This window comes from Plecotus auritus, assembly GCF_963455305.1.
Source record: "Plecotus auritus genome assembly, chromosome: X".
In the NCBI taxonomy this organism is placed as follows: domain Eukaryota; kingdom Metazoa; phylum Chordata; class Mammalia; order Chiroptera; family Vespertilionidae; genus Plecotus; species Plecotus auritus.
The window spans coordinates 55,625,791-55,648,352 of NC_137784.1; the positions used below are offsets into that span (position 1 = coordinate 55,625,791).

Below are 22,562 nucleotides of genomic sequence, written 5' to 3' on the forward strand. Positions count from 1 at the left end.
ATTGAAAACCTATTAGAAGAAATAATGACAGAAAACTTTCCCTACCTGGTGAAAGAAATAGACTTATAAGTCCAGGAAGTGCAGAGAACCCCAAACAAAAGGAATCCAAAGAGGACCACACAAAGACATATCATAATTAAAATGCCAAGGGTAAAAGACAAAGAGAGAATCTTGAAAGCAGCAAGAGAAAAAATTAGTTACCTACAAGGGAGCACCCATACGACTGTCAGCTGATTTCTCTCAACAGAAACTATGCAGGCCAGAAGGGAGTGGCAAGAAATATTCAAAGTGATGGATAGCAAGAACCTACAAGCAAGATTACTCTACCCAGCAAAGCTATCATTCAGAATTGAAGGTCAGATAAAGAGCTTCACAGACAAGAAAAAGCTAAAGGAGTTCATCACCACCAAACCAGGATTATATGAAATGCTGAAGGGTATTCTCTAAGAAGAGGAAGAAGAAGAAAAAGGTAAAGATAAAAAATTATGAACAACGTGACAACAAATACATATCTATCAACAAGTGAATCTAAAAATCAAGTGAATAAAAAATCTGATGAACAGAATAAACTGGTGAATATAATAGAATCAGGGGCATAGAAAGGGAATGGACTGACAATTCTCAGGGGGAAAGGGGTGTGAGGGGTGCGGGAAGAGATTGGACAAAAATCTTACACCTATGGATGAGGACAGTGGCGGGGGTTAAGGGCATGGGGTTGGGGGGGGAATCAGGTGGAGGGGAGCTATGGGGGGAAAAAAGAGGAACATCTGTAATAATCTGAACAATAAAGATTTATTTTTAAAAAAACAAGTACTAGCAAGGATGTGGAGAAAAGGGAATGTTCAGGGATGGTGGGAATGCAGACTGATCAGCCATTATGGAAAACAGTATAAAATTTCCTCAAAAAATTAAAAATGGAATTTCCGTTTGACCCAGCAATCCCACTTCTGGGAATATATCCTAAAAACCCTAAGACACCAATCAGAAAGAATATATGCACCCCTATGTTCAGAGCCCCATTACTTATAATAGCTAAGATTTGGAAACAGCATAAGTGCTCTTCAGTAGATGAATGGATAAAAAAGCTGTGGGACTTTTACATAATGGAATACTATGCAGCTGTAAAAAAAGAGGGATCTCTTACCCTTTGGGACAGCATGAATGGACCTTGAAAATATCATGCTCAGTGAAATAAGCCAAACTGAGGACAAATATAACATGATCTTACTTATTTGTGGAATCTAATGAACAAAATGAATTGACCAACAAAATAAGACCCAAAACAGGGAGGCATGGAACAGACATACCTCAATGATGTGGGGTTGGGAAGACAAGAAGAGATAAACCAAAGAACTTATATACTTATAGGCACAGCAGATGGGCACGGGCAATAGGGTAGTGAAGACCTGGGGGTGGGTGGGTAGGGACTGGAAGGAAGGGGGAAAAGGGGGGATGGGAGATATCTGTAATACTATCAACAATAAAAAATATATTTAAAAAATTAGAATAAACTACTGAACTAACAACATTAATGTCTATTTCCAGTAAATAGCAAACACATTACTTAGAGCATTTCATATTTCCCACACATGTTACTGAGAACTCTACAATACATGCATCATACTTTTTAAGCTCCAAAATCATTCTAAAATGTAGATAACAAAATATTCACAATTACACAGTAGTGTCATAGATTATTTAAATTTTAACTGACAGTTGGTCTAATACTAGAAAAACAATCCCTTGTGCTAACTTCCTATTGTTATTAATATTGATACTTATTTTTGACATTTTAAAACACAGTAAAATATAATTTTTCAAGGCATTTTAAAATACCTCACCAAATTGTTTTTCTGTCTCCAAAAGATGTGGAAAAAGTCATCAGGTAAATAAATTAAAATAGTATATAATAAGTAGGGTTAGAATTCAAGTGCTGCCTGTTTTCCCCAATTCCATTCTAGTGACAAGAACACAAAAGAGTCATAGGCACAGAGAGTGGACTAGTAGTTGCCAGAGAAGAGGGGGTTAGGGGTTGGGTGAAAATGGTGAAGGGACTAAGAAGTACAAATTGGTACTCACAAAATAGTCCCAGGGATATAAAGTACAGCATAGGGAATGTAATCAATTATTGTCATAATTATGGATGGTGCCAGTTGGGCACTGGAAATATCAGGGGTAACACTATGTAAAGTATATGATTGTCTAATTACTAAGCTGTATACCTGAAACCAATATAAAATAAAATTGAAAGAAAAGAAACCACAAAAGACTTAAAATATAGTGGTGTTCCATAAATTTGTTGTTATAAAGATTTTGATGAAAATATGACTACAGGTCAAATTATATTCCTAAAAATATAGCCACCAAATAGGTAGCAAAATTTTGATACTGTTAGCTTATGGTATGGATGTCAGTCATATCCTGTCACTACCATACTTTGTTTCTGTAAGGTTTTCTAAAAAATGATGGCAGGTAAGAAGTCAGCAACTCATGGTATATGTGAAAATAACCTACATGTCATGCCACTTCAAGACTCAGCCTACTAAAAAAAAAAACACACAAAAAAACAAAAAAAAAACCCTCAGCCTACTCTTATGACTGGTTCCCAGAGAACATTCATCCTCATTCGTAGGATAAATTTCAAGCTCACCTCTATTGTCTTAACCCAGGGGTGGGGAATGCCCTGCCCATGGGCCATATAAGGCCCGCAAAATCATTTGGTCATACCCTGCCAAGATATTAGGGGTGAGTTAATTAAATGTTTGACCAAATATATCAGGCTAGTTTTTAGACTGATAATTTTGTATGGCCCTCAGATGATATTATAAATATCCAAATGGCCCTTGGCAAAAAAAAGGTTCCCCACCCTTTAAGACTTAAGCCATCTATGGAACCAACATGCTTTTTTTTAAAACCCTTCCCATTCCTGTCTTCTTGTCATACTAGGCTTATGAGAAGTTTATGCCATAAACTTTGTGAGTGCTCTACCCTCAAATACTGCCAAATCCTACCAAATAGAACTCACTCATCAGTCACTTTATTCAAAGGTTGTTCCTTGATTATGAGTGGGAAAGCCATCCTGCTGGGTCAGATCAGGGGGGAGTCCAAGGAACAGCAGCCACACATGCAGTTCACCCCCATGCGAGGAGCAGCAGCCTTGCAAGCAGCCCGCACCCATCCAAGGAGCAGCAGCTGTGCGAGCAGCTTGCCCCCATCCGAGGAGCAGCAGTCCCCACAACCAGCCTGCCCCCCATCTGAGGAGAGGAAGCTCATGAGCAGCCTGGCCCCGTCCCAGGAAGAGCAGCCACACGAGCAGACTGCCCCTGTCCGAGGAGCAGCAGCCGCACGAGCAGCCCTCCGCCATTGAGGAGCAACAGCCAAGTGCAGCCTGCCCCTGTATGAGGAGCAGCAGCCCACACCTGTCTGAGAAGCAGCGGCCATGAGAGCAGCCTGTTCCCATCTAAGGAGCAGCAGCCTTGCGAGAAGCCTGCACCCATCCAAGTAGCAGCAGCTGTGCAAGCAACCCACTCCCATCCAAGGAGAGGCAGTCCCCGCAAGCAGCCCGCACCCGTTGGAGGAACAGAAGCTCATGAGCAACCTGTCCCCATCCCAGGAGTAGCAGCCACACAAGAAGCCCACCCCCACTGAGGTAAAGCAGGTGAGTGCAGCCCACCACTCTCTGAGGAGCAGCAGCCCACACCTGTCCGAGGAGCAGAGGCCACAAGAGCAGCCTATTCTCATCTAAGTAGCAGCAACATTGCGAGAACCCCCGCACCCATCAAGGAGCAGCAGCTGTGCTGGCAGCCCACTCCCATTAGAGGAGCAGCAGTCCCCGCAAGCAGCCTGCCCCCGTCAGAGGAGCAGAAGCTCATGAGCAGCCAGCCACCATCCCAGGAGCAGCATCCATGTGAGCAGCCCGCCCCTGTCTGAGGACCAGCAGCCGCACGAGCAGCCCACCCCCATTGAGGAGCAACAGGCGAGTGCAGCCCAGCCCTGTCGGAAAAGCAGCAGCCCACACCTGTCAGAGGAGCAGCGGCCACATGAGCAGCCGATCCCCATCCAAGGAGCAGCAGCTGTGTGAGCAGAAGCAACTGTGCAAGCAGCCCAACACTGTCCGAGGAGAAGCAACTGTGAAAGCAGCTTCCCCCCACCAAAAAGAGGAGCCACCACTGCTGCAAACAGTGCCCACCAAAGGAGCCGCTGCCAACTGAAGAGCAGCCGCTTCCACGACTGCCCAAGGAGCAGCCACCGCCTGAGGAGTCACTGCCACCCAAGGAGCAGCCCCTGTATGGCTCAACATCGGGATCAGTCAGTGAGAACAAAAATGGATAGGCAAAGAAACCCCCAAAGGAAAGAAAAGGAGGAATTGCCAGAAAAGCAGCTAAGTGAAACACAGGCATGCAATATGTCAGAAAAAGAATTCAGAATAAGGTTCATACACTTCATAAACCAGATGGATGAAAAAAGCCACAAGTTATGTAAGAACCAAGAAGAAATGGATGAAAAAAGTCAACAACTTATGTAAGAATCAAGAATAAATGAAGAGTGATATAGATGCAATAAAAAACACCATGGAAAGTTTCAACAGTAGACAAGGAGAAACAGAGGACCGAATTAGCGAATTAGAAGACAGGGAAGCAAAACACACCCAAACAAAACTACAATTGGAGAAAAAAATTAAAAGACAGGAAGAGAACCTAAGGGTGCTTTGGGACAACATGAAACAAAGCAGCATATGAATAATAGGGGTGCCAGAAAAACAGAGAGAGGAACAAGGGTTAGAAAACCTATTTAAAGAAATACCAGAAAACGTCCCTGATGTGAGGAGAAAAAATTCACACAACACAGAGAGTCCAAAACAAGATGAACCCAAAAAGACCCACACCAAGACACATCATAATTAGGACGGCAAATGTTCAGGACAAAGAGAGAATCTTAAAGGTTGCAAGAGAGAGACAGAAAGATCTACAAGGGATCTCCCATTAGATTATCAAATGATTTCTCAAGAGAAACACATCAGGCCAGAAAAGAATGGAAGGAAATTTACAAAGTGATGCAAAGCAAGGGACTGGATCCAAGAATACTCTATCCAGCAAGGCTATCATTCAAAATTGAAGGGGAAATAAGGAGCTTCACAGAAAAAAAAATAAAGGCTAAGGGAATTTATCAAAACCAAGCCAGCAATGCAAGAAATGCTAAAGGAACTGGTGTAAAAAGAAGAAATAAAAAGGGAAGAAGGAAAGCTAGAACAAAAAATAAAAATGACTGCAAAAAAGTACCTATAAATATTAACTTTAAACGTAAATGGACTAAATGCTGCAATCAAAAGACATCGAGTACCTGAATAGATAATAAAACATTCCCCATATATATGCTGTCTACAAAAGACCCACCTCAGAACAAGGGACACACACACACTGAAAGAGAAGGGATGGAAAAATATCTTTCAGGCAAATGGAAATGAAAAATAAGCTGAGGTAGCAATACTTATAAATGACAAAACAAACCTCAAAGTGAAGGCTATCACAAGATATAAGGAAGGCCACCTCATCATACTAAAGGGATCGAAACAAGAGGATATAAGCCTGATAAACATATATGCACCCAATGCAGGAACACCCAAATACATATAAAAACTTATGGATGATATCAAGGGAGAGAAGGACAAAAACACAATCATAGTAGGGGAAGTTAATACACAACTGACATCACTGGATAAATCCTCTAGACAAAAAACCAGCAAAGAAACGGCAATCCTAAATGACACACTAGATCAGATGAACTTAATTGACATCTTCAGAACATTACACCCCAAAGCCACAGAATATACATTCTTCTCAAGTGCACATGGGACATTTTCAGGGATAGACCACAGATTGGGACACAGGCAAAGTCTATCCAAATTCAAGAAGATTGAAATCATAGCAAGCATCTTCTCAGACCACAATGGCATAATATTAGAAATAAACTACAATAAAAACAATCAAACAACTTCAAACACTTGGAAACTAAATAGCATGCTAGTAAAAAATGATTGGATTATCAAAGAGATCAAAGAATAAATTAAAAACATTCTGGAAATGAATGACAATGAAAACACAACAATCCAAAATCAATGGGACACAATGAAAGCAGTCCTGAGAGGGAAGTTTACAGCTCCACAGGCCTATGTCAAAAAAAAGGGAAAAATTGTACTAAATCATCTAACTCTAAAACTTAAAGAATTAGAAAGACAGCAACAAGAAAAGCCCAGAGTGAGCAGAAGGAAGGAGATAATAAAGATCAGGGCAGAAATAAATGACATAGAGACCAAAATAAAAAAATCAATACAAAAGATCAATGAAACCAAGAGCTGGTTCTTTGAGAGGATAAACAAGATTGATGAACCTCTAGCCAGGCTCACCAAGAAGCAAAGAGAGAGGACCCAAATAAACAAAATCAGAAATGAAGAGGCGAAATAACAACAGACCCCACATAAATACAAAGGATTGTTAAATAATACTATAAAAAACTCTATTCCAACAAACTAGACAACCTGGAGGAAATGGACATATTCTGAGAAAAATACAACCTTCTAAAACTCAATCAGGAAGAATCTAAACATCTCAATAGGCCAATAACTATGGAACAAATTGAAGCAGTCATCAAAAAGCTTCCAGCAAACAAAAGCCTGGGGCCAGTTGGCTTCACAGGGGAGTTTTACCAAACATTCAAGAAAGAACTAAAACCTATCCTCCTCAGACTATTAAAAAATTCAAAAGGAAGGAACACTTCCAAGCTCATTCTATGAAGCCAAGCATTACCCTAATACCAAACGAGACTGGGACAACACAATGAAATAGAATTACAGGCCAATATACCTCATGAACATAGATGCCAAATAACTCAACAAAATTCCAGCAAACCACATCCAGCATTAAATCAGAAAGATAATACACCATGACCAAGTAGGATTTATCCTAGGAATGCAAGGATGGTACCATATCCCCAAATCAATAAACGTGATACATCACATAAACAAATTGAGAGATAAAAAACACAGTCATATCAATTGATGCAGAAAAAGCATTTAACAAAATCCAACACCCTTTCTTGATACAAACTCTAAGCAAGGTGGGAATAGAAGGATCATAATTCAACATAATAAAAGCCATATATGACAAACCCACAGCAACACCATACTCAATGGGCAAAAACAAAAATCATTTCCCCTAAGAACAGGAACAAGACAGGGATACCCATTCTCACCAACACCTATTCAACATAGTACTGGAAGTACTAGCCATTGCAATCCGACAAGAAGAAATAAAAGGCATCCAAATAGGAAAAGAAGTAAAACTGTCCTTATTCACAGATGACATACCGTACATAGAAAACCCTAAAGACTCCCCCAAAAAATTCGTAGATATAATAAATGAATTCAGCTATATAGCAGAATACAAAATTAACACCAAGAAATCTATGGCATTTCTGTACACCAATAGTGAACTTACAGAGATAGAGACTAAAAAACAATCCCATTCACCATCTTACCAATAAAATTTAGAAACCTAGGAATAAACTTAACTAAGGAGGTAAAATACCTGTACTTGGAAAACTACAGGACACTGAAAAAAGAGATAGAGGAAGACATAAACAGATGGAAGAACATACCGTGTTCATAGATTGGTAGAATCAACATCATTAAAATGTCCATACTACCCAAAGCAATCTATAGATTCAGTGCAATCCCCATTAAAACACAAACGGCATATTTCACAGACCTAGAATGAACTCTCCAAAAATTCATCTGGAATATAAAAGAACCCGAATAGCTGCAGCAATCCTGAGAAAGAAGAACAAAATGGGAGGGATCTCAATACCAGATATCAAACTGTATTACAAAGCCACTGTTCTCAAAACTGCCTGGTACTGGCACAAGAACAGACATATAGATCAATGGAATAGAATAGAGAACCCAGATATCGACCCAAACCACTATGCTCAATTAATATTTGACAAAGGAGGCATGAGTATACAATGGAGTCAAGACAGTCTCTTCAATAAATGGTGTTGGGAAAATTGGACAGATACATGAAAAAAAGGAAACTAGACCACCAACTTACACCATACAGAAAAATAAACTCAAAGTGGATAAACGACTTAAACATAAGATGGGAAACCATAAAAATACTAGAGGAATCCAAAATCTGAGACATATGCCGAAGCAATTTCTTCACCGATACAGCTCCTAGAGCAATGGAAACTAAAGAGAAAATAAACAAATGGGACTACATCAAAATAAAAAGCTTTTGCACTGCAAAAGAACCCATCAAGAAAACAACAAGAAAGCCCACTGCATGGGAGAACATATTTGCCATTGTTATCACCCCTAAGGGTTTAATCTCCAACCTTTACAGAGAACTCATACAACTTAAAAGATAAACAACCCAATCAAAAAATGGGCAAGGGACCTAAATAGATTCTTTTCTAAAGAAGACATAAGGAAGGCCAAGAGACATGTGAAAACATGCTCAAATTCACTAATCAGAGACAAAATGGTGGCGGAATAGACAGACGTGTCCTGAGACTTGTCCTGGAGCAAACAGTGAGCAGCTGAAACGAGGGGAATTCAGCCCAAATTGGCAAAGGAGATGCAGCTGGTAAGACAGTTTGCAGCCTGGAAGGGCAGAGGTCCCCTGGATAAAGGTGAAATCAAGGATCTAGGCAAGAGAGTCTGCCGGACCTCTGTGCCCAGAGGGTCAGGGAGAAACTACAGGGCGTCAAGCCGCATCCCTGAGGACAGGCAAAGCGTCTGACAGTGAAAAAAGGGTCCACAGGACTGCAGGAGGTAGGGGATTTTGGACCTTGGACTCTGGATTTTGGATCTGAACTCAGAGGCAGCCCTGAAGGGCTAGCCAGACAGTGCAGTGCCAGCAAGAAAGGAGCTTTCAGGGACGCAGTCCCTCCTCCCTCTGGGGCCTGTGCCTTTCTTCACTGAACCTGGTTCGTACGACATTTCTGATACAGACACTTACCCATGGCAGAGGTGCGGGAGAAGGTGTGGACTTGTGCATTCTGGGGAGAGTGGGCAGCGGTCCAGGAGAGGTGGTAGCGAGTATGGTGCTGAGTCATACCTGAGCCCGGGTCGCTATTTTCTCCTGATAGCCCCTCCCTCCAGTGTCCAGGCAACAAATACAGCCAAACCCAGATCCTACCCTGAATAATACAAAGGAATCTGAATACTCCCTGAGGTCATAGGAACTGGCCTAAAGAGAAATATTTGGCCCCAGCAACGGGGAAACTGAAAAACAGTACACTACAGACGACTGGGATCATAAGCCAGCCTAAAGAACAACACTTCACTTTTTTCACTTTTATTTTTATTTTTTTATTTTTTTATTATCCCTTTTTTTTCTTCTTTTCTTCTTTGTTTTCCTGTTTTCCTTTGTTGCTATATTTTCTATTTCTTTTCACATTATTTTTCCATCACTAGTTTTTATTTGCTATTTTTAATATTTTATATAATTTTTGAAATCAATTTTTTTGTAAATTTATTATTATTTTCTTCTCATTCTCTTTCTTTTCATCCACTTATTCCCTTTATAATTCCTCAATACTAAATTGAGGTCCTCCCCATATTCATCCTATTTTTTTAAATATTTTTTTATTGTTTAAACTATTACATATATTGGTACGTATATCTCTTTTTTTTTCCCCATTGACCTTCCCCAAGCCTCCCCTACCCCCTGTCACATGCCATCATCCCACGCTCCCAGTGTCTTGAGTCCATTGGTGTGCATATATGCATGCATAAAAGTACTTTGGTTGATCTATTTCCCTCCCTCCCCAACACTACCCAGCCTTCTCGCTGTAATTTGACAGTCTCTTCTGTGCTTTACCGCCTCTGTATCTATCTATTTATTGATCAGGTTATAATGTTCTTTATTTTCCATAAATGAGTGAGATCATGTGGAATTTTTTTCTCATTGCCTGGCTTATTTCACTTAACATAATGCACTCCAGGTCCATCCGTGATGCAGCAAATGGTAAGAATTTCTTCTCTTTGATACCAGTGTAGTATTCCATTGTGTAGATGCCCCATAGTTTTCTAATCCACTCATCTGCTGATGGGAATTTAGGATGTTTCCAAATCTTAGCTATGGTGAATTGTGCTACAATGAATATAAGGGTTTATATATCCTTTCTGGTTGATGTTTCTAGTTTCTTGGGATATATTCCTAGAAGTGGGATTACTGGGTCAAATGGGAGTTCCATTTTCAGTTTTTTGAGGAAACTCCATACTGTTCTCCACAGTGGCTGCACCAGTCTGCATTCCCACCAGCAGTGCACAAGGGTTCCTTTTTCTCTGCATCCTCACCAGCACTTGTCCTTTGTTGATTTGTTGATGATAGCCATTCTGACAGGTGTGAGATTGTACCGCATTGTCTTTTTTATTTGCATCTCTCTGATGATTAGTGACTTAGAGCATGTTTTCATATGTCTCTTGGCCTTCCTTCTGTCTTCTTTCGAAAAGATTCTATTTAGGTCCATTGCCCATTTTTTTATTGGATCATTTATCTTCCTTTTATTAAGTTGTATAAGTTCCCTGTAGATGTTGGAGATTAAACCTTTATCATTGATAACATTTGCAAATATGTTCTCCCATACAGTGGGCTTTCTTGTTGTTTTGTGGATTGTTTCTTTTGTTGTGAAAAAGCTTTTTATTTTGATATAGTCCCATTTGTTTATTTTCTCTTTAGGTTCCATTGCGCTAGGAGCGGTATCGGTGAAGAAATTGCTTTGGCATATGTCTGAGATTTCTCTGTCTGTGGATTCCTCTAGTATTTTTATGGTTTTCCATCTTAAGTTTAAGTTCTTGATCCATTTTGAGTTTATTTTTGTGTATGGTGTAAGTTGGTGGTCTAGTTTCATTTTTTTTGAAAGTATCTGTCAATTTTCCCAACACGAATTATTGAAGAGACTGTCTAGACTCCATTGTATGTTCATGCCTCCTTTGTCAAATATTAATTGGGCATAGTGGTTTCGGTCAATTTCTGGGTTCCCTATTCTATTCCATTGATCTAAATGTCTGTTATTGTGCCAGTACCAGGCTGTTTTGAGAACAGTGGCTTTGTAATACAGCCTGATATCTGTTATTGAGATCCCACCCACTTTGTTCTTTCTCAGGATTGCTGTGGCTATTCGGGTTCCTTTTTTATTCCAGATGAATTTTTGGAGAGTTCTTTCTAGGTCTGCGAAATATGCCGTTGGTATAGTAATGGGGATTGCATTGAATCTATAGATTGCTTAGGGTAGTATGGACATTTTCATGATGTTGATTCTAACAATCCATGAACATGGTATGTTCTTCCATCTGTTTACGTCTTCCTCTATCTCTGTTTTCAGTATCCTGTAGTTTTCCTCGTATAGTCTTTTACCTCCTTAGTTAAGTTTATTCCTAGCTATCTTAATTTTTTTGGTCCGATGGTAAATGGGATTGCTTTTTTAGTCTCTCTCTCTGTAACTTCACTATTGGTGTATAGAAATGCCATAGATTTCGTGGCGTTAATTTTATATCCAGCTACATTGCCAGATTCATTTATTAAATCTATTTGTTTTTTTATGGAGTCTTTCAGGTTTTTTTGTACAATATCAAGTCATCTGCAAATAAGGATAGCTTTACTTTTTCTTTTCCAATTTGGATGCCTTTTATTTCTTCTTCTTGTCTAATTACAATGGCTAATACATCCAGTACTATGTCGAACAGGAGTGGTGAGAGTGGGCATCCCTGTCTTGTTCCTGTTCGGAGGGGAAATGGTTTTAGTTTTTGCCCATTGAGTATAATGTTAGCTATAGGTTTTTCATAAATGGCTTTTATTATGTTGATGTATGATCCTTCTATTCCCACAATGTTGAGAGTTTATATCAAGAAAGGGTGTTGGATTTTGTCAAATGCTTTTTCTGCATCAATTGATATGACTGTGGTTTTTATCTGTCAATTTGTTAATGTGCTGTATCATGTTTATTGATTGGGGGATATGGTACCATCCTTGCATTCCTAGGATAAATCCTACTTGGTCATGGTGTATGAACTTTCTGATGTACTGCTGGATCCGATTTTCTAGAATTTTGTTGAGGTATTTGGCATCTATGTTCATGAGGGATATTGGCCTGTAATTCTCTTTCATTGTGTTGTCTTTATCTGGTTTTGGCATTAGGGTGATGCAGGCTTCATAGAAAGAGCTTGCAAGTGTTCCTTCCTCTTCAATTTTTTTGAATAGTCTGAGGAGGATAGGTTTTAGTTCTTCTTGAATGTTTGGTAAAACTCCCCTGTGAAGCCATCTGGCCCCGGGCTTTTGTTTGCTGGAAGCTTTTTGATGACTGCTTCAATTTCTTTCATAGTTATTGGCCTACTGAGCTGTTTAGATTCTTCCTGATTGAGTTTTGGAAGGGTCTATTTTTCTCGGAATATGTCCATTTCCTCCAGGTTGTCTAGTTTGTTGGAATAGAGTTGTTCATAGTATTTTTTAACAATTCTTTGTATTTTGGTGGGGTCGGTTGTTATTTGACCTCTTTCGTTTCTGATTTTCTTTATTTGGGTCCTCTCTCTTTGCTTCTTGGTGAGCCTGGCTAGAGGTTCATCAATCTTCTTTATCCTTTCAAAGAACCAGCTCTTAGTTTTGTTGATCTTTTGTATTGGTTTTTTGGTCTCCAGGTCATTTATCTCCGCTCTGATCTTTACTATTTCCTTCCTTCTGCTTACACTGTACTTTTCTTGTTGCTCTCTTTCTAACTCTTTGAGTTGTATGGTTAGGTAATTTATTACCATTGTTTCTTGTTTTTTGCAGTAGGCTTGTAGAGCTATGAACATCCCTCTCAAGACTGCTTTCGCTGTGTCCCATAGATTTTGTATTGTAGTGTTTTCATTGTCATTTGTTGCCATGATGTTTTTTATTTCTTCTTTGATCTCTCTGGTAATCCAGTCATTGTTTAATAGCATGCTGTTTAGTCTCTATGTGTTTGATTTTTTGGATTGTTTTTATTTTAATTGATTTCCAGTTTCATGCCACTGTGATCTGAGAAGATGCTTGATATGATTTATATCTTCTTGATTTGAACAGACTTTGCCTATGACCCAATATAGGGTCTATCTTTGAAAATGACCCATGTACACTAGAGAAGAATGTATATTCTGTGACTTTGGGGTGAAATGTTCTGAAGATGTCAATTAATTTCATCTGGTCTAGTGAGTCATTTAGGATTGATGTTTCTTTGCTGATTTTTTGTTTAGAGGATTTGTCCAATGGTGATAGTGGGGTATTAACGTCTCCTACTATGATTGTATTGCTGTCAATCTCTCCCTTAATATCCTCCACGAGTTTTTTTATGTATTTGGGTGCTCCTGTCTTGGGTGCGTATATGTTTACCAGAGATATTTCTTCTTGTTGGATTGCTCCCTTTAGTATTATGAAGTGCCTTCCTTATCTCTTGTTATGTCCTTCACTTTGAGATCTAATTTGTCAGATATAAGTATTGCTACCCCAACCTTTTTTTCATTTCCATTCGCCTGATACACCTTTTGCTATCCCTTCACCCTCATTCTGTGTGCATCTTTTTTTCTGAGGTGGGTTTCTTGTAGACAGCAGGTATATGGGTGGTGATTTCCTATCAAATCCGTTACCCTATGTGTTCTGATTGGGGCATTTACTCCATTTACATATAAAGTTATTATTGATAGGTGCTTATTTTTTGCCATTTTTATTCTTTACGCCTGTGTTCCTTCTTCACTTCCTATTTCTTTTTTTTTCTTTTTTTACATCAGACCCTTTAGCACTTCTTGCATTGCTGGTTTTGTGGTATTAAATTCCCTTAGTCCTTTTTTGTCTGTGAAGCTCCTGATTTCACCTTCAATTTTGATTGATAGCCTTGCTGGGTACCGTATTCTTGGATTCAGACCCTAACTTTGCATGACATTGTATATTTCATTCATTCCCTTCTGGCCTGATGAGTTACTGTTGAGAAATCAGGCACTAGTCTGATGGGAGTTCCTTTGTAGGTAACTTTCTGTCTCTCTCTGGCCGCATTTCATATTCTTACTTTGTCGTTGCTGTTTGCCAATTCAATTATAATGTGCCTTGGCATCGGTCTTTTGGGGTTCATTTTGCATAGGACTCTGTGAGCTTCTTGGATTTGTGTGGGTGTTTTCTTCCTTATATCAGGGAAGGTTTCTGTCATTATTTCTTCCAACAGGTTTTCTATTCCTTGCTCAGTTTCCTCTCCTTTTGGAAGCCCTATTATGCAGATGTTGTTTTGTTTCGTGTTGTCCTAAAGTTCCCTAAGGCTCTCCTCCTGCTTTTTAATTTTTTTTTCTAGATGCTGCTTTACTTGGGTATTTTTTCCTACCTTGTCTTCTAGCTCACTGATGTGGTCCTCTGCTTCTTCTAGTCTACTCTTGATGCTTTCTATTGAATCCTTTTCAACAGCGATGTCATTTTTCATTTCTCCTTGGTTCTTCTTCATTTCCTCTTGGTTCATAGACATATTGTCGAATTTGTCTTCCATTCGTTTTAGCCACCTTATGACCATTTCTCTGAATTCTCTCTCTGGCCGGTTCCTTGCCTCCATTTCATTTACTTCCTTTTCTGGTGATGCCTGCTTTTCTTTCATCTACGGGCTGTTTCTTTGTCTCCCCATGGTCTCTCTCCTCCAGATGTCTGGTTATGTAGTTCTCTCTCTCCTGCATTGATTTAAAGGCACAAAATACAACACAACCAGGTACAATGCACAAGGCACTGAACAGAAATGTATTCACGATACTAAAACCCAGATAAAGGTTACCACCAGAGAAAGGAAAATTAGAGGATAGGAGAGAAAGAAGAGGAGAAAAAAAAAAGAAAGGCGTGCAAAAATGAAATTGGAGAAAAAATGTAAGAGAGGAAAGAAAGACAATAAGAAGGAAGAGGGGAACAAACTATATATATGGGGATAAAACTCCAATAGAACCACCACTAATCCCAACAAATGCCAGCAACAAGTACCTGGAGATGAATAGAAACTACAAACAAATACTATCAAGCGAGGCGAGGGAAAACAGAAGCAAAAAAACACAAAAAACAAAAACAAAAAAAGAATAAGCAAAACAATCTCACATACAAGCATAAAAAATCGATATAACCAACATACAAGCAAACAACAACAAAAAGACAGAGAAAAACAATTGTTTGGATAGTGAAGACAGAGAAGACAGAGGTGTTTATGGACTTGGAGCTGGGGATTGGAAATTAGATATATAAGTAGGGTGAAATTTTAACAGGGGGTAAAAATATAAAAATAGGGAAAATCTAAAGCAGGAAAGGGGTAAGAGAAACATGACAACAAAAGGGGAAAATTTAGGCGGGAAGTGATAGCATAAAGGTAAAATTGAGATAGAGTAAAATGATAAAGGAAAGATGAAAATAGAATGTAGAACACTAATCCCAAAGTAAAATAAAAAGAAAATAAAATAATAATTTTTTTAAAAAGGTAAAATAGTAGTAGTAATAATACTGATTGAAAATAAAAATGTAATAATTAAAAAGGTAAAATCAAGTGAGGAAAAAAGGAAAAAATTAGTTTCTTAAGTAAAAGATGAAAAAAATAAAAATAAAAATGTGCAGTCTTGAAGGTCATTCACTTCCTCTACTGTTCTGTTTGGCACACCTGTTTCCTAGTCAGGACAGTATTGCAGATCCCTGCATTCCACTGCTCCTCAGTGTTGTAAGCCAGTCCTGATTTTTAAGCAGGCAGTGTGTCTTAATTTCTTGTATTCCTTTATTTGTGTTTACACAAGAGTCAATTTGCGATTCAACTCCTGGGTGGCAGTGTTTCTGGATTGACCTCCAGGTCTATAGGTCCTCTCTAGCCAGTGCTTAGATCCTGCTTTCCCTGTGGCATTCAATACCAGTTTGTGGGAGTGGGTTGCCCCAGAGTTGGTTCTCTGATGGTTATTCCCCCTCTGATACCCAGGTTCCAGAAAAACAACTTTCCTTTGCAGTCTCAGTAATCATAAGCAAGGATTTAAAGAAGAAATAGAAAAAAGAAAAAAAAAGAGCCAGCATAAGTGTGCAAACTCCAGGGCTGTGCGCAAGTCTGTGCAGTCTTTTTTTCCCCCTTGGGTCTAAGCAACCGGCACACTTTTAAAATTTTTAGGCTGTCCTTTTGCGTCAGATCAAAATGGGTTGCGTTTTAGAGTTCTCTTCTGTTAATAGCTCTGAGGACCCCGTTCCACATTCTGGGATCACGCCAGCCCCAACAGCCACGGATTTCTGTAGGCGCAACTTTCCCCCGGTCCTCCAGCTCCCGCAGTACACGCATTTCTCTCTACTGCAGAGACCAGAGACCTCACGTTATCCCAGGCAAAATCTGACCTTTCCGTAGTGGAGTGTAGAGCTCCTCTGAATCCACCTGTTTGCGCCAATTAGGGACTGGTGTTCTTGGGTTAACAGCTGTTCGGTGGGTGCCGGAGTTGTAGATTTTCAGGCTTCCGATAACATCCACTTTCCCCTTCAAGATGGCGCAGTCTCTGCATCCGAGCCAGTCTCTCTGGGAGAGAACCCAGCAGTAGTGGGGGCTGCCTGGTCAGGGGAGCCCCATCCAGCAGTCCCCCACCTTCTACTGGAGTATATCTGTCCCTCAACTCACCAACAAACACTCCCCGTGTGACCCTGAGCTGTTCTTTCTATCTGCTCCAGGACAAGGTTCGGGAAACATCTGTCTATTCCGCCGCCATTTTTTCAATCCTTCATCCAATTCTTAATCTTATTTTCAGTATATAAGCTCAGCCACTACAAATTCTGCCCCATCTTTCTTTGCTGGGTGTGTGGTGTTTGTATTTTTTTTTATTGGTTTATCTATTGGTTCTGTGGTGTCCTACATATATATATATATATTTTCTCCTTTTTCTTAATATAATTTTATTGCTTTTTTACAGAGAGGAAGGGAGAGGGATAGAGAGTCAGAAACACCGATGAGAGAGAAACATCGATTAGCTGCCTCCTGCACACCCCCCACTGGGGATGTGCCCGCAACCAAGGTACATGCCCTTGACTGGAATCGAACCTGGGATCTTTCAATCTGCAGGCCGAAGCTCTATCCACTGAGCCAAACTGATTAGGGCAGTATATATTCTCCTTTTTATTCCTTTGTCTTTTATCTCTTATCTTTTTCTCTCTCTTCGATAGCATTTGTGCTCTCTTTTCTCTGCGTAACTCTCTTTTCTCAGGTGGTCACTTATAATGGGGTTATTGGTGTCGTGAGTACATTTGTGCTTAGTTCCCTCTGTGTTGTGTCTTGTTGAGGTGAATTTTATCCTGTATGGCCAAGGGGCTTGAGAGCAAGCCACATAACCAGACACCTGTGGAAGAAAATCCATCCATGAATGGGTCAATAACACCCCAGACCCAACTATAGAGGCAGGAAGAATGCGGCAGTGAGGGAAAGAGCATGAGTGAGGTGAGGGAGTAACAGAAGAGTGTGTGTTCAGGAGGGATGTGTGTATGTTTGTGTGTGTGTGTGTGTGAGTGAATAAGGCACAGATAGATCCCACAGGACCTTCAGGGGCAGGCTAATCAGGCTCGTCTAAATAGGCAGCTTCTACTACCATTGCAAACAGTACCGGGAGGCAAACATGTCCTCATAGGCCTAGACTTTTTGAAGGGGAGAGCTCATAGGCCTAGACTTTTTGAAGACATCGAGTGACTGAATGGATAAAAAAACACGACACATATATATGCTGTCTACAAGAGACCCACATCAGAAAAAGGGACTCATACAGATTGAAAAATGAAGGGATGGAAAAACATCTTTCAGGCAAATGGAAATGAAAAAAAAGCTGGGGTAGTAGTACTTACATCTGACAAAATAGAACTCAAAGTAAAGGCCATAAGAAGAGATAAGGAAGGCCACGTCATAATAATAAAGGAATCGATACAACAAGAGGATATAAGCCTGATAAACATATATGCACCCAATGCAGGAGCACCCAAATACATAACAAAACTCCTGGAAGATATCAAGGGAGAGATGGACACCAATACAATCATAGTAGGGGATTTTACTATACCACTGACATCACTGGATAAATCCTCTAGACAAAAAAACAGCAAAGAAACAGCAATTCTAAATGACTCACTAGATCAGATGGACCTAATTGACATTTTCAGAGCATTTGACCCCAAAGCCACGGAATATACATTTTTCTCAAGTGCACATGAGACATTTTCAAAAATAGACCACGTATTGGGTCACAAGCAAAGTCTCCACAAATTCAAGAAGATTGAAACCGTATCAAGCATTTTCTCAGACCACAATGGCATAATATTAGAAATAAACTACAATAAAAACATTCCAAAAAATTCAAACACTTGGAAGCTGAATAGCATGCTATTAAACAATGATTGGGTTATCAATGAGATAAAAGAAGAAATTAAAAACATCCTGGAGACTAATGACAATAAAAACACAACAATGCAAATGCTATGGGACACAATGAAAGCAGTCCTGAGAAGGAAGTTTATAGCTCTACAGGCTTACCTCAAAAAAAAAAAATGGTAATAAATCATCTAACTCAACAACTCAAAGAATTAGAAAAAGAGCAACAAGAAAAGCCCACAGTGGGCAGAAGGAAGGAAATAATAAAGATCAGAGCAGAAATAAATGACATGGAAACCAAAAAGACAATACAAAAGATCAATGAAACCAAAAGCTGATTCTTTGAAAGGATAAACAAGATTGATGAACCTCTAGCCAGGCTCACCAAGAAGCAAAGAGAGAGGACCCAAATAAACAAAATCAGAAATGAAAGAGGAGAAATAACAACAGACCCCACAGAAATACAAAGTATTGTTAAAAAAAATACTATGAATAACTCTATTCTAACAAACTAGACAACCTGGAGAAAATGGACACATTCCTAGAAAAAAAGAACCGTCCAAAACTCACTCAGGAAGATTCTAAAAATCTCAATAGGCTGATAACTATGCAGGAAATAGAGGCAGTCATCAAAAAGCTTCCAGCAAACAAAAGCCCGGGGCCAGATGGCTTCACAGAGGAGTTTTACCAAACATTCAAGGAAGAACTAAAAACTATCCTCCTCAGACTATTCCAGAAAATTCAAGAGGAAAAAATACTTCCAAGGTCCTTCTATGAAGCCAGCATTACCGTAATACCAAAGCCAGATAAAGACAACACAATGAAAGAGAATTACAGGCCAATATCCCTCATGAACATAGATGCCAAATACCTCAACAAAATTCTAGCAAATCAGATGCAGCAGTACACAGAAAGATCATACACCAGGACCAAGTACGATTTATCCTGGGGATGCAAGGATGGTACAATATTCTCAAATCAATAAACGTGATACATCACATAAACAAAGTGAGAGATAAAAAATCACATAGTCATATAAATTGATGCAGAAAAAGCATTTGACAAAATCCAACACCCTTTCTAGACAAAAACTCTCAGCAAGGTGGGAATAGAAGGATCATACCTCAACATAATAAAAGCCATATATGACAAACCCACAGCCAACATCATACTCAATGGGCAAAAACTAAAGCCATTTCCCCTAAGAACAGGTACAAGACAGTGATGCCCACTCTCACCAATCCTGTTCAACATAGTGCTGGATGTACTAGACATTGCGATCATACAAGAAGAAGAAATAAAAGGCATCCAAATTGGAAAAGAAGAAGTAAAACTGTCCTTATTTGCAGATGACATGATACTGTACATAGAAAACCCTAAAGACTCCATCAAAAATTTATTAGACTTAATAAATGAATTCGGCAATGTAGCAGGATACAAAATTAAGGCCAAGAAATCTATGGCATTTCTATACACCAATAATGAACTTACAGAAAGAGAGACTAAAAAAGCAATCCCATTTACCATTGCACCAAAAAAATTAAGATACCTAGGAATAAACTTAACTAAGGAAGTAAAAGACCTATATGTGGAAAACTACACGACACTGAAAAAAGAGATAGAGGAAGACATAAAGAGATGGAAGAACATACCATGTTCATGGATTGGTAGAATCAACATCATCAAAATGTCCATACTACCCAAAGCAATCTATAAATTCAATGCACTTCCCATTAAAATACCAACGGCATATTTCACAGACCTAGAAAGAACTTTCCAAAAATTCATCTGGAATAAAAAAAGACCCTGAATAGCTACAGCAATCCTGAGAAAGAAAAACAGTGTAGGTGGGATCTCAATACCAGATATCAAGCTGTATTACAAAGCCACTGTTCCCATAACAGCCTGGTACTGGCACAATAACAGACATATAGATCAATGGAATAGAATAGAGAACCCAGAAATTGACCCAAATCACTATGCTCAATTAATATTTGACAAAGCAGGCATCAGCACACAATGGAATCAAGACAGTCTCTTCAATAAATGGTGTTGGGAATATTGGACAGATATATGCAAAAAAAAAAAAATGAAACTAGACCACCAACTTACACCATACACAAAAATAAACTCAAAATGGATCAAGAACTTAAACATACGATGGGAAACCTAAAAATACTAGAGGAATCCACAGGCAGAGAATCTCAGACATATGTTGAAGCAATTTCTTCACTGATATTGCTCCTAGGGCAATGGAAACTAAAGAGAAAATAAACAAATAGGACTACACCAAAATAAAAAGCTTTTGCACAGCAAAGGAAACCATCAATAAAACAAGAAGAAAGCCGACTGCATGGGAGAACATATTTGCCAATGATATCAACGATAAGGGTTTAATCTCCAACATTTACAGGGAACTCATACAATTTAATAAAAAGAAGATAAATACATGCATATAAGCATAACCAATGGATAAAAGACACTGGGGCGGGGCAGGTAAAGGCATGTACTGGGGGGACGGGTAGGCCGGGGGGGAGGTCAATGGGAAAAAAAAAAAAAGGAGACATATGTACTACTATTTGTAATACTTCAAACAATTAAATAAATAAATAAATAAATAAATAAAATATAAAGAAGATAAACAACCCAATCAAAAAATGGGCAACTGATCTAAATAGACACTTTTTGAAAGAAGACAGAAGGAAGGCCAAGAGACATATGAAAACCTGCTCAACATCACTAATCATCAGAGAGATGCAAATCAAAACAATGCGGTACCATCTCACATGTGTCAGAATGGCTATCATCAACAAATCAACAAATGACAAGTGCTGGTGAGGATGCGGAGAAAAAAAGAACCCTTGTGCACTGCTGGTGGGAATACAGACTGGTGCAGCCACTGTGGAGAACAATATGGAGTTTCCTCAAAAAACTAAAAATGAACTCCCATTTGACCCAGTGATCCCACTTCTAGCAAGAAACACCAATCAGAAAGGATATATGCACCCCTATGTTCTTAGCAGCACAATTTACCATAGTTAAGATTTGGAAACAGCCTAAGTGCCCATCGGCAGATGAGTGGATTAAAAAACTGTGGTACGTCTACACAATGGAATACTACGCTGCATTAAAAAGAAGGAATTCTTACTATTTGCAACAGCATGGATGGAACTGGATAGCATTATGCTAAGTGAAATAAGCCAGTCAGAGAAAGAGAAATATCACATGATCTCACTCATTTATGGAATATAATGAACATAAACTGATGAACAGGGACAGATCCAGAGACAGAGAAGCATCGATCAGATGGTCAAACCTCAGAGGGAAGGTAGGGGGGGCGGGTAAGTGGGAGAGATCAACCGAAGGACTTGTATGCATGCATATAAGCCTATCCAATGGACACAGACAACAGGCGGTTGAGGGCATGAGTTGGGGGGGGGGCAATGGGGCAATAAGGACACATATGTAATACCTTAATCAATAAAGAAAAAAAAAAGGTTGTTCCTTTAAAGGAAACCTGTTGTAAAACCTATGCTAAACTAGTTAGTTACTTTGGTATATTTTAAATAATTAAATGTATTAAAATGTTATTTTAAAATTTTAAAAAATTCAGGTATATTCCACTTGTGTGAAGCATTCTAAATCGAGACAAGTATAACTCTTATAACTGCATAAGCCTGTTCTGTCAAGCATGTTTGTTTTTTTTAATACTCATTTGAGGACATGATTTTTATTGATTTTAGAGAGAGGAGGGGAAAATGGGAGGGAGGGAAGAAGGGCAAATGGGGGGAGAGAGGGAGAGAGAGAGAGAGAGAGAGAGAGAGAGAGAGAGAGAGAGAGAGAGAGAAACCAATGTGAGAGAGAAACATCTATCGGTTGCTTCTTGTAAGTACCCTGAACTGGGGATCAAACCCACAACCTAGGTATGTGCCCTGGTAGGAAATCAAACATGCCACCTATCTGTGTACAGGATAACACTCCAACCAACTGAGTGACACTCGCCAGGGCAGGCAGGGTTCTTTTTTCTTTTTCCAACCAGTTTACATTCAATACCATTTCGCGTCCATTTCAGATGTATAGCAAAGTGGAAGCATATTTCTTTACAGAATTTGATCAATCTTTGAGCTCTAAAGTCTTTTACATAAACAAGTTATTTGCATAAATATTTTGTT

General features: G+C 39.2%; 1 protein-coding gene across 1 annotated transcript in view; it reads right to left on the minus strand.

The window, feature by feature from the left end:
* TEX11 (testis expressed 11) overlaps window positions 1-22,562 on the minus strand; it is a gene marked incomplete at both ends in the record, with an annotated part of 517,390 nt that overhangs the window by 376,563 nt on the left and 118,265 nt on the right. The gene's annotated exons all lie outside the window — the stretch shown is intronic.